A 9021-nucleotide genomic window follows, 5' to 3' on the forward strand; every position below is an offset into this window, starting at 1 on the left:
GATGTACCAACATGGGACAGGAGGGCTCTGATGGGGTGCTTCAGAGCCTCTCTGCTTTGCCGCTAGGCTGGCCTACACAATTTACAGTTTGTTAGGTGACTGCAGCCATAAAATTAAAAGCTTTCTTCCTTGGAAGAAAAGTTATGCTAGACAGCATATTAAAAAGCAGAGACATTACTTTGTCAGCAAGGTCCAGATAGTCAAAGCTGTGGTTTTTCCAGCAGTCATGTATGGACATGAGAGTTGGACCATGAAGAAAGCTGAGCGCCGAAGAATTGATGCTTTTGAACTGCGGTGTTGGAGAAGACTCTTGAGAGTCTCTTGGACTGCAAGGAGATCAAAACAGTCAACCCTACAGGAAATCAGTCCTGAAAATTCATTGGAAGGACTGATGCTGAAGCTGAAGCTCCAATACTTTGGCCACTGATGTGAAGAACTGACTCATTAGAAAAGACCCTGATGCTGAGAAAGATGGAAGGCAGGAGAAGGGGACGACAGAGGATGAGATGGTTGGATGACATCACTGGCTCAATGGACATGAGTTTGAGCAAGCTCTGGGAGTTGGTGATAGACAAGGAAGCCTAGTGTGCTGCAGTCCCTGGGGATACAAAGAATCAGACACAACTGGGTGACTGAACTGACCTGAGCTCTTAATGCTCCCATTCCTCCAAACCAATCCTTCCACATCTCCCCCTTCAGGATCCCAGTCTTTCTCACTCCTGTGGGCTTTGGAACATCTCCTAGGGTGACCTCCAGTCACTGAGCAGGCTGAAAGACGGTAGGTAGAGGGACCATTTCTGGTCTGACTGGTGGCTGGGGGCTAAGAAGTCTTAGCCCCACTCTACCTACCCCCACCCATCTCCCAGGGCCTCTGGGCATATCACAAGAGGTAATCTTCACTGAAAGTTTACTCTGTGCCAACCATTTTCCAAACTCTCTGTATCATTTACTCCTCTTAACAACCCTCTAAGACAGGTACTAATATTATCCCCATTTTAGAGATGAAGGAAACAATCTCAAAGAGATTAAATAACTTGTTCAGGATTACCCACTCATCAGTGGTTGGCCCAGGATTCAAAAAACGAAGTGTCTCTAGCAGGAGCCTGTTCTCTGAACCACTGTGCTGTGATTACTTTAGGGATCCCTATTTTTGTTCATGACACGTGTCCTCTCAGTTCCTTCAAAGCTTAATATTGCCTTCCATCCTTCCCCCCTATTCCCTCCCCATATTCAGTAGGCAGCCAGATTGTATCTGTTCTCTTGCTTCTCTCCCAGTCCCACACATACTTCTTAATTCAGGTTTTTGCTACTTCCCACCAGGATTCCATCTCTTTTATGGTTAGTATTTGTTGTTATAAAGGTAGCATGAATACATTAAAGAAAGTCTGAAAAATGGCAAAAAGAAGAAAAATCCACATAGAATGCAATCACCTAATTGTCATCATTGTAGCTTCTTCCCATGTATTTTTTTCCCCAGGCACAGACCTTTTATAGAATTGTAGCCATTTTGTATTATCATTTATAGAATGATAATTTATCATCCTACTTTTTCAGTTAACACTGATCATAAATGTATTTTTCATTCTTTTAACCTCTTGGTAAGTATCATTTTGATGGCTATATAGCATTCTATTATTAGGATGTCCCACAGTTAACCAAGCCATTCTCCTATCCATCACTTTCTGGAGCTTGCAAACTTTCTATAGCTAATGCTGTGAATCCCAGAAATGAAATTAGTGGGCCAAAGGTTGTGCACAATGATACAAGTTGCTTTTCTGAGAGATTAGTTTATTCAAAGTATATGAGATTCTAAGTCTCTTCACATCCTGCCCAGTATTGGGTAGGATCATTGAAAATCTTTGCCTCTTTAGTATGATTCAATTTATATACTTCAAAAAACAGATAAAACCAATCATAAAAAATAAGACAGTGGTTATGCTTGGAGAGGGAAAATGATGGGGAAGGGTCATGAGGAAGGCTTTAGGTTGCTAGTAATATCCTACTTCTTGATCTCAGTGCTGGTTCAGTTTGTGTGTTCAATTGGAGAAAATTTGTAAAGTTGTATTTTTATGATAGGTGTACTTTTCTGTATGTTATACTTCAACGCAAAGTTTACCAAGTACACCAAAATCACAAGCAACAAAAGAAAAAACAAATAATTTGGACTTCATCAAAGTTTAAAACTTTTCTGCCTCAAAAGACACCGTCAGGGACTTCCCAATGTGGGGTCCCTGGTCAGGGAAATAGATCCCACATGGTGCAACTAAAAATCCTGCATGCCAAATAAAGATCGAAGATCCTGCATACTGCAACTAAGACCTGGTGCAGCCAAGTAAATAAATATTTTTTTAAAAAACACCCTCAAAAAACAAAAAGACAACCCACAGAATGGGAGACAACATTTGCAAATAAAATATCTGATAGAAGCCTTACGTCTATAATATATAAATAATTCTTACAACTCAATAAAATAATCTGAAAAAGAATATATATAATTGAAACACTTGGCTGTACAGTTGAAATTAATACAACATTGTATATTAACCATAACTAAAAAAAAAAACTCAAAGAATTTTAAAAGGGCAAAAGATCTGAATAGACATTTTTCCAAAGAAGATACATAAATGGCTATTAAAAGATGCTCAATGTCATTAGTTATCAGGGAAATGTAAATCAAAACCATCATGAGATGCTACTTTACACACTCCAGAATGATTCCGGTTAAAAAAAAAAAGACAGATGATAACAAGTGTTGGGGAGGATATAAAGAAATCAGAATCTTCATATATTACTAATGGAACTGTAAAGTGGTGCAGTCATTTTAGAAAAAAGTCTGGCAGTTGCTCAAAAGGTTAAACACAGAGTTGCCATTTGACCCAGCAATTCCACTCCTAGTTATATACCCTAAAGAAATAAAAATACGTATCTAATCAAATATGTCTATGCAAATGTTCATAGCAGCATTACTCATAGCAGACAAAAAGAAGAAAAAAATCCAAATGTCCCGCAACTGATGAATGGATAAATAAGATGTAGTATATTCATACAATGAAAAATTATATTTGCTAATAAAAAGAAATGAAACAGTGATACATGAGACAACATTGATGAAACTTGAAAATATTCTGGTAAGTGGTAGAAGCTAGGCACAAAAGACCATATATTGTATGAATCCTTTTATATGACATGTCTAGAAAAGGTAAACTTAAAAAGACATACAGTGAGTTAATAGCTTCCTGGGGCTGGGATAGTGGGGGAAAATACTGAGTGACTGTTATTGGGTATGGGTTTTCTTTTGGGAATGATGAAAATGTTTTAAAATAGGTTTTGGTGATGTTTGCACAACACTTAAGAATATACTAAAAGCCACTGAATTGTGTACACTTTAACTGGGTGAATTGTATGGTGTGCCAATTATATCTCAATAAAGCAGCTATATTATTTTTTTAATTTACTAAAAAACTTTGTTACTTTAATAGACAAAAAGGTTCATACTATTTAAATAGAATTAAATTGCTACATTTCTATGTGTTTTAGTCTTAGTATTGATACTTCCTCCTCTGAAATTGTCCTTTACCCTTTTATCTATTGAGGAGCCTCTTTTTAAAAACTATTTTGCATTAACAGTTGTACAAAAAGATTGTAAATCATCATATTTGCCGCAAATATATTTCCCAGTGCACCCATTTGTTTTTTTGGCTGTGGTAGGGGGTAGGGAGTGAGGATCTATTTTTTTATTTATACACATATATACCAAAGTTATACAATTGCAGTCAAAATGATCACTTTTCCTTTTTTTAATTCATTCTTTCCTTTCTGATTTCTTTGTGGTATTTAAAATCTTATAAGTTTATACTTTGCACACATACTTCTAGAAAGTTGGTGAATACTATTTCATTTTATTACCTTCTAATTTTATTTGCTTCCATTTAATTCCTTAATCTTGTTCAATTTATTTTATGATAAGTTAGGATCTTTTTGTTTGGGTTTTTTAAGTTGATAGAGTATGGACTTCATGGCCCCCTTCTTGGTTCCCCTTTTCTAGTTCTATATATCAGGCCAAACCAATCTTACTTTAAAAAAATACCTAAGTCACTTCTCTGTTCAGAACCTGTTGGTGGCTTCCCACTCCCTATAAAATTAAGTCTAAACTTTTCAAGGTGGGGATTCCCTGGTAGCCTAGCAATTAGGACACTGCCCCCCAAAAGAAAATACAATAATAAAAAATAAATTTCTCAACTTGTCATTGGAAACTGTACAATTTAGAAAGACCACGGAGAGCAGTTTTGCTGATTCCTTCTCTCCTATCCAGCAAAGTACCCGCCATTCCTTCCCTTGACCATCCTATTTCAGTACCTTCCCTAAAGTCATCCCTTAGAATGTCTGTTGTTCTTGACAAAATCACCTGTCACCTGTCTACTTCCCTCCCACAATCACAACCAATTTCCCTTCAGCAAGAGGTCTTCCCAGATCTCTTTGGTCAACACAAAGAGATTTCTCTCCCTATTAGTCTAAAGGATGTCACAGGTTCCTAATCCTGCGCCCTGAGGTGTGCTTTTACTCAGACTGCTGTCAGGTCTGATTTTCCCCTGTTCGGGGAGTTTCAGGAGGGCAGGGACCAGGTCTTAACTGTAACCTGCCTTAGACCCTGCAGTGACAGTCTAGTACATCTGGAGGAAATTCAAAATCCTTGCTATCTTTGTGAGCTTAGGCAAATTGCTTGGCTTCTCTGGGCCTTAGTTTTCCTCCTGATAATGAGAGATAACAACAATCCCTACAACACGAGTAGTGATCAGCTTTCAAAGAGATAATTGATATAAAGGATTTCTCACAATACCTGTGCAGAATAAGTGTTAACTGCTATCATCATCATCATCATCGAGACCATGGCATTGTCCCATCTGGCCACAGCCTCTTTCTCCTGCCACCCCATCTCCTCACTCACCAAGCTCAGAACCCACTGGTGTTCTATTCCCCCAAACCACTAAACACTTCCCAGCATCGGGGCCTATTTCCTCCACCTGAAATCCTCTTCCCCATTGGCCCAGGCTCTTCACCTGGCCAAGTCCTCCCAGATCTTCAAGTCTTAGCTGATAGTGATAGATCACTGCCTCAGAGAGGCCTTCTTTAACACACAAGTTTAAACTAGGTGTCTCTAGGGACTACCATTGGTTAAGAATCCGTCAGCCAATGAAGGGAACGTGGGTTTGATTTCTGATTCCAGAAGATTCCACATGCCTTGGGGTGACTAGGGACATGTGCCACAACTACTGAGTCAGCACTCTAAAGCCTGAGAGCCACAACAACTCAGCCTTCCAGCTGCAACTACTGAAGCTTGTATGCTCTAGGACACGTACTCCACAACAAGAGAAGCCACCGCAATAAGTCTGCACACTACAATGGAAAGCCCCCACCCACTCTCCGCAACTAGAGAAGGCCCTTTGTGTAGCAATGAAGACCCAGCACAGCCAAAAACAAATATTTTAACATTTATTAAAAATAATGAATTAGGTCTATATTATAATCAAACCTGCACAATTCAGTTGTATATAAATTGTAATTGCATATGTATGCAACCATTTGTGTAATATCTATTTCCCCACCCAACTCTATAAGTCATGTTTTCTTGTCTACTATTCTGTCTCCAGTCCTTAGCAAGTTGTATATACTAACTAAATGTAGCAAGACTGGCTGAATGAATGAATATAGTGAGAATACCTTAGATAGCTCAATAAATACCTTAGGTGCTCAATAAATGTCTGAACTTTATTTCAAGTTAACCCCAGATCCTCTGTCATAGTGAAAGCAAAGCACTCAGATTTGAGCTTCAGAGGTGGAAACATGAATTTGCAGAGATCACACCTAAATATATAACCAAGAAAAACTCTGAACATGTACAACAGGAAAAAGGAATAAAAATTTTCCTAGGAGGGCTCTTCATGATAGCAGAAATCATGATAGAATGTCCAGAGACAGGAGAATGAAAGATTGTGGTATAGTCACACATGCCATCAAAATGCATGAACTCAGGAATATGTAGCAATATGAATCTTAGTATATTAAGTAAAAATAATAAGAAGCCAAGAACTACATACTCAGTATTATTCTATAATAAAGTTTAAAAAAAAGCCTAAAAAAAGTTGGGAATACATAAAGCTGATATAAACTAATAAAAAGGAAAAAAGAATGGGACCTATATAAACTCAAAAGCTTTTTCACAGCAAAGAAAACAATAAACAAAATAAAAAGACAGCCCACAGATTGGGAGAAAAATTCACAAATGATGTGACTGATAATGGATTAGTCTCCAAATTTTACAAACAGCTTATGATGCTGAAGAGCATCAAAACAAACAACCTATTCAAAGAATGTGGGAAGAAGACTTGAATAGACATTTCTTCAAAAAGGACATACAGTTGGCCAATAGGCACATGAAAAGATGTTCAACATCGATAGTTATTAGAGAAATGCAAATCAAAACTACAATGAGATATCACCTCACACTGATCAGTAAATGGCTATCATCAAAAAAATCCACAAACAACAAATCCTGGAGAGAGTGTGGAGAGAAGGGAACCCTCCTACACTTTTGGTGGGGATGTAAATTGCTATAGCCACGGTGAAGAACAGTATGGAGATTCCTTAAAAAACTAAAAACAGAGCTACCATATGACCCCGCAATCCCACTCCTGGGCATGTATCCAGAGAAAAACATGATCCGAAAGGATACATGCACCCCAATGTTCATTGCAGAACTGTTTACAATAGCCAAGACATGAAAGCAACCTAAATGTCCATTGACAGAGGAATGGATAAAGAAGATGTGGTACATATAAACAATTGAATCTTATGTGGCCATTAAAAAGAATGAAATAATGCCATTTGCAGCAACATGCATCCATGTTGCTGCACACCTAGAGTGCGTCATACTGAGTAAAGTCAGACAAAGAAGGAGAAATATTGAACGACATCCCTTATATGTGAAATCTAAAAAGAAAGGATACAAGTGAACTTACAACACAGAAAGAGGCTCACAGACTTAGAAAACGAACTTATGATTGCCAAGGAGAAGGGATAGTTAGGGACTTTGGGATGGTCATGTATACATTGCTTTATTTTAAACGGATAACCAACAAGGACCTATTGTATAGCACGCGGGACTCTGCTCCATGTTATGTGCCAGCCTGGATGGGAGAGGGGTTTGGAGAATGGATACATGTATATGTATGACTAAGTCCCTTCGCTATTCACCAGAAAGGTTAAAATTCGGAAAAAAATAAAAAGGAGAAAAGAATGGTGGATACTTTGGGAGAAGGATGGAGTTTAGTTATCACCAAGATCTTAGCTTTCATGTGGTAAGTTCTTATGACAGTACTGTAATTAAACAAATGTGTTCTGTGCATAGGGCAATGAAGAGTGTGTCATGAAACAAGGGTATGATTAATCTAATTCTGTGCAGCTGACAATCATTAAAGGGAAGTAAGAAATTACACCTACTTCCTCCAGGTAGCCTCACTGGTTTGGGGGTCGTGGGGGAAAGATTCTTCCTTTCCAGGCCTCTCTGGGGCTTTTCTCAAGGGACTGTCTCTAGGATCTTCTCCTGGAGAGATGAGCTGGTGGCACAGAGGTGGGGAAGCAGGGATGGGAGTAATCCAGGGTTTAGCTACTTCAGAAAGAGGGTCCTGGAATTGGTGGAGTAGGAACCTGGAGACGTGGGTCAGCTTCCGTTCCCCCCATTCTCTAGGCTAGGAACTGCAGGGTGTGTGGTCTGCCACTCATTTCGTTTTGTTTCACTGAAGACCTCAGGATGGGGTGAGAGGGAGCTTCAGAGGTGGTCCAGAGAGACTGGAACTGTGGTCACATGGTAGAGAGTTGTAAGCATTCTGAATACTGCGGAGCTGGGTCCAGTGGAGGCCAAAACCACCATCTTCAAAATTCAGTTTGGAATTTCGGTGCTGCTGACTCACATTTTACATTCCTTTTTTTCAGCCTGCGCCATCCTTGGTACCCCCTGCCCCTCAACCCCACCTTCTCTGCCCTTCCCTTTTTTCATCCCAGCTGTATTTCCTAATCCTGTTCTCTCACCTCTACTTTTACCAAGCCCCAAAATGAGGCCCTACTTTGTGAAAAAAGGGATGCGAGGGAGACCCTGGCAGGGCAGCTTCAAACTTTTCACCTTAGGGGAAGGAGTTAGAGGTCAGAATGTACTGGGCCTGAGTCTTACCTTTAGGAAAGGGGTCAAAGGTCAGGCTAGACTGGGCTAAAGGTACAAAAGGGGCTGGAGATTGTACTGGACTAAAGTAGCAGTCCTGAGATGGGGGCTGGAGATCAGGCTGGATGGGACTGGGTTAGGAAACATGGGGAAGGAGCTGGGTTCAGGCTGAGCTGCGATCTGGGGGTAAGGGCCTGGGCTTCTGCAGTAGGGCCAGGCTGGGATACCCAATTGCGCTGAAACAAATTTTCCAGCATCATTCTGGGCCTGGGACGAGGCCCTCAACTGCACCTGGGAACAGAGGACATGACAGCTTTGAAGGGCTTCTTACTTCCCCACTCCCCAGCAACGCCTCCTGAACAAGGGCCTTCCCCAGAGGGGCCGCTGGGGCAAACAGGGAGGAGCCAGAGCTGGGGCTCCAGAGGAAGTCGCTGGTCACTGTTTCCTGAGTTCAAAAAGTGGGTTCTCCTGTCTCTCTGGCCCACTCCCTTCCCCCAAGCAGGGCTGAGTTTGGGCCTAGCCATCTACTTCTCCCCATGACCCCCACCTCCCCTTTAGAAACACACACACACACACACACACACACACACAGAATGGGAACCTGCGCATGCTGAAACCCAGTCACAGGCCCACCCTGGCAAGCCCATAGCCCAACATGATCATACTGCCAAGCCATGCATTCAAAAGTACATCCTCATTTATGTACTTGTAGCTGCCAATCACACCTAGTGGTCGTGCCCTCTCTGTCTTGTTCAGCACCACGTCCCTAGCACCTGGAGTTGCCTCAATGCATATTAGCTGAATGAATG

The sequence above is a fragment of the Muntiacus reevesi genome, chromosome 2 (genome assembly GCF_963930625.1).
Source record: "Muntiacus reevesi chromosome 2, mMunRee1.1, whole genome shotgun sequence".
In the NCBI taxonomy this organism is placed as follows: Eukaryota; Metazoa; Chordata; class Mammalia; order Artiodactyla; family Cervidae; genus Muntiacus; species Muntiacus reevesi.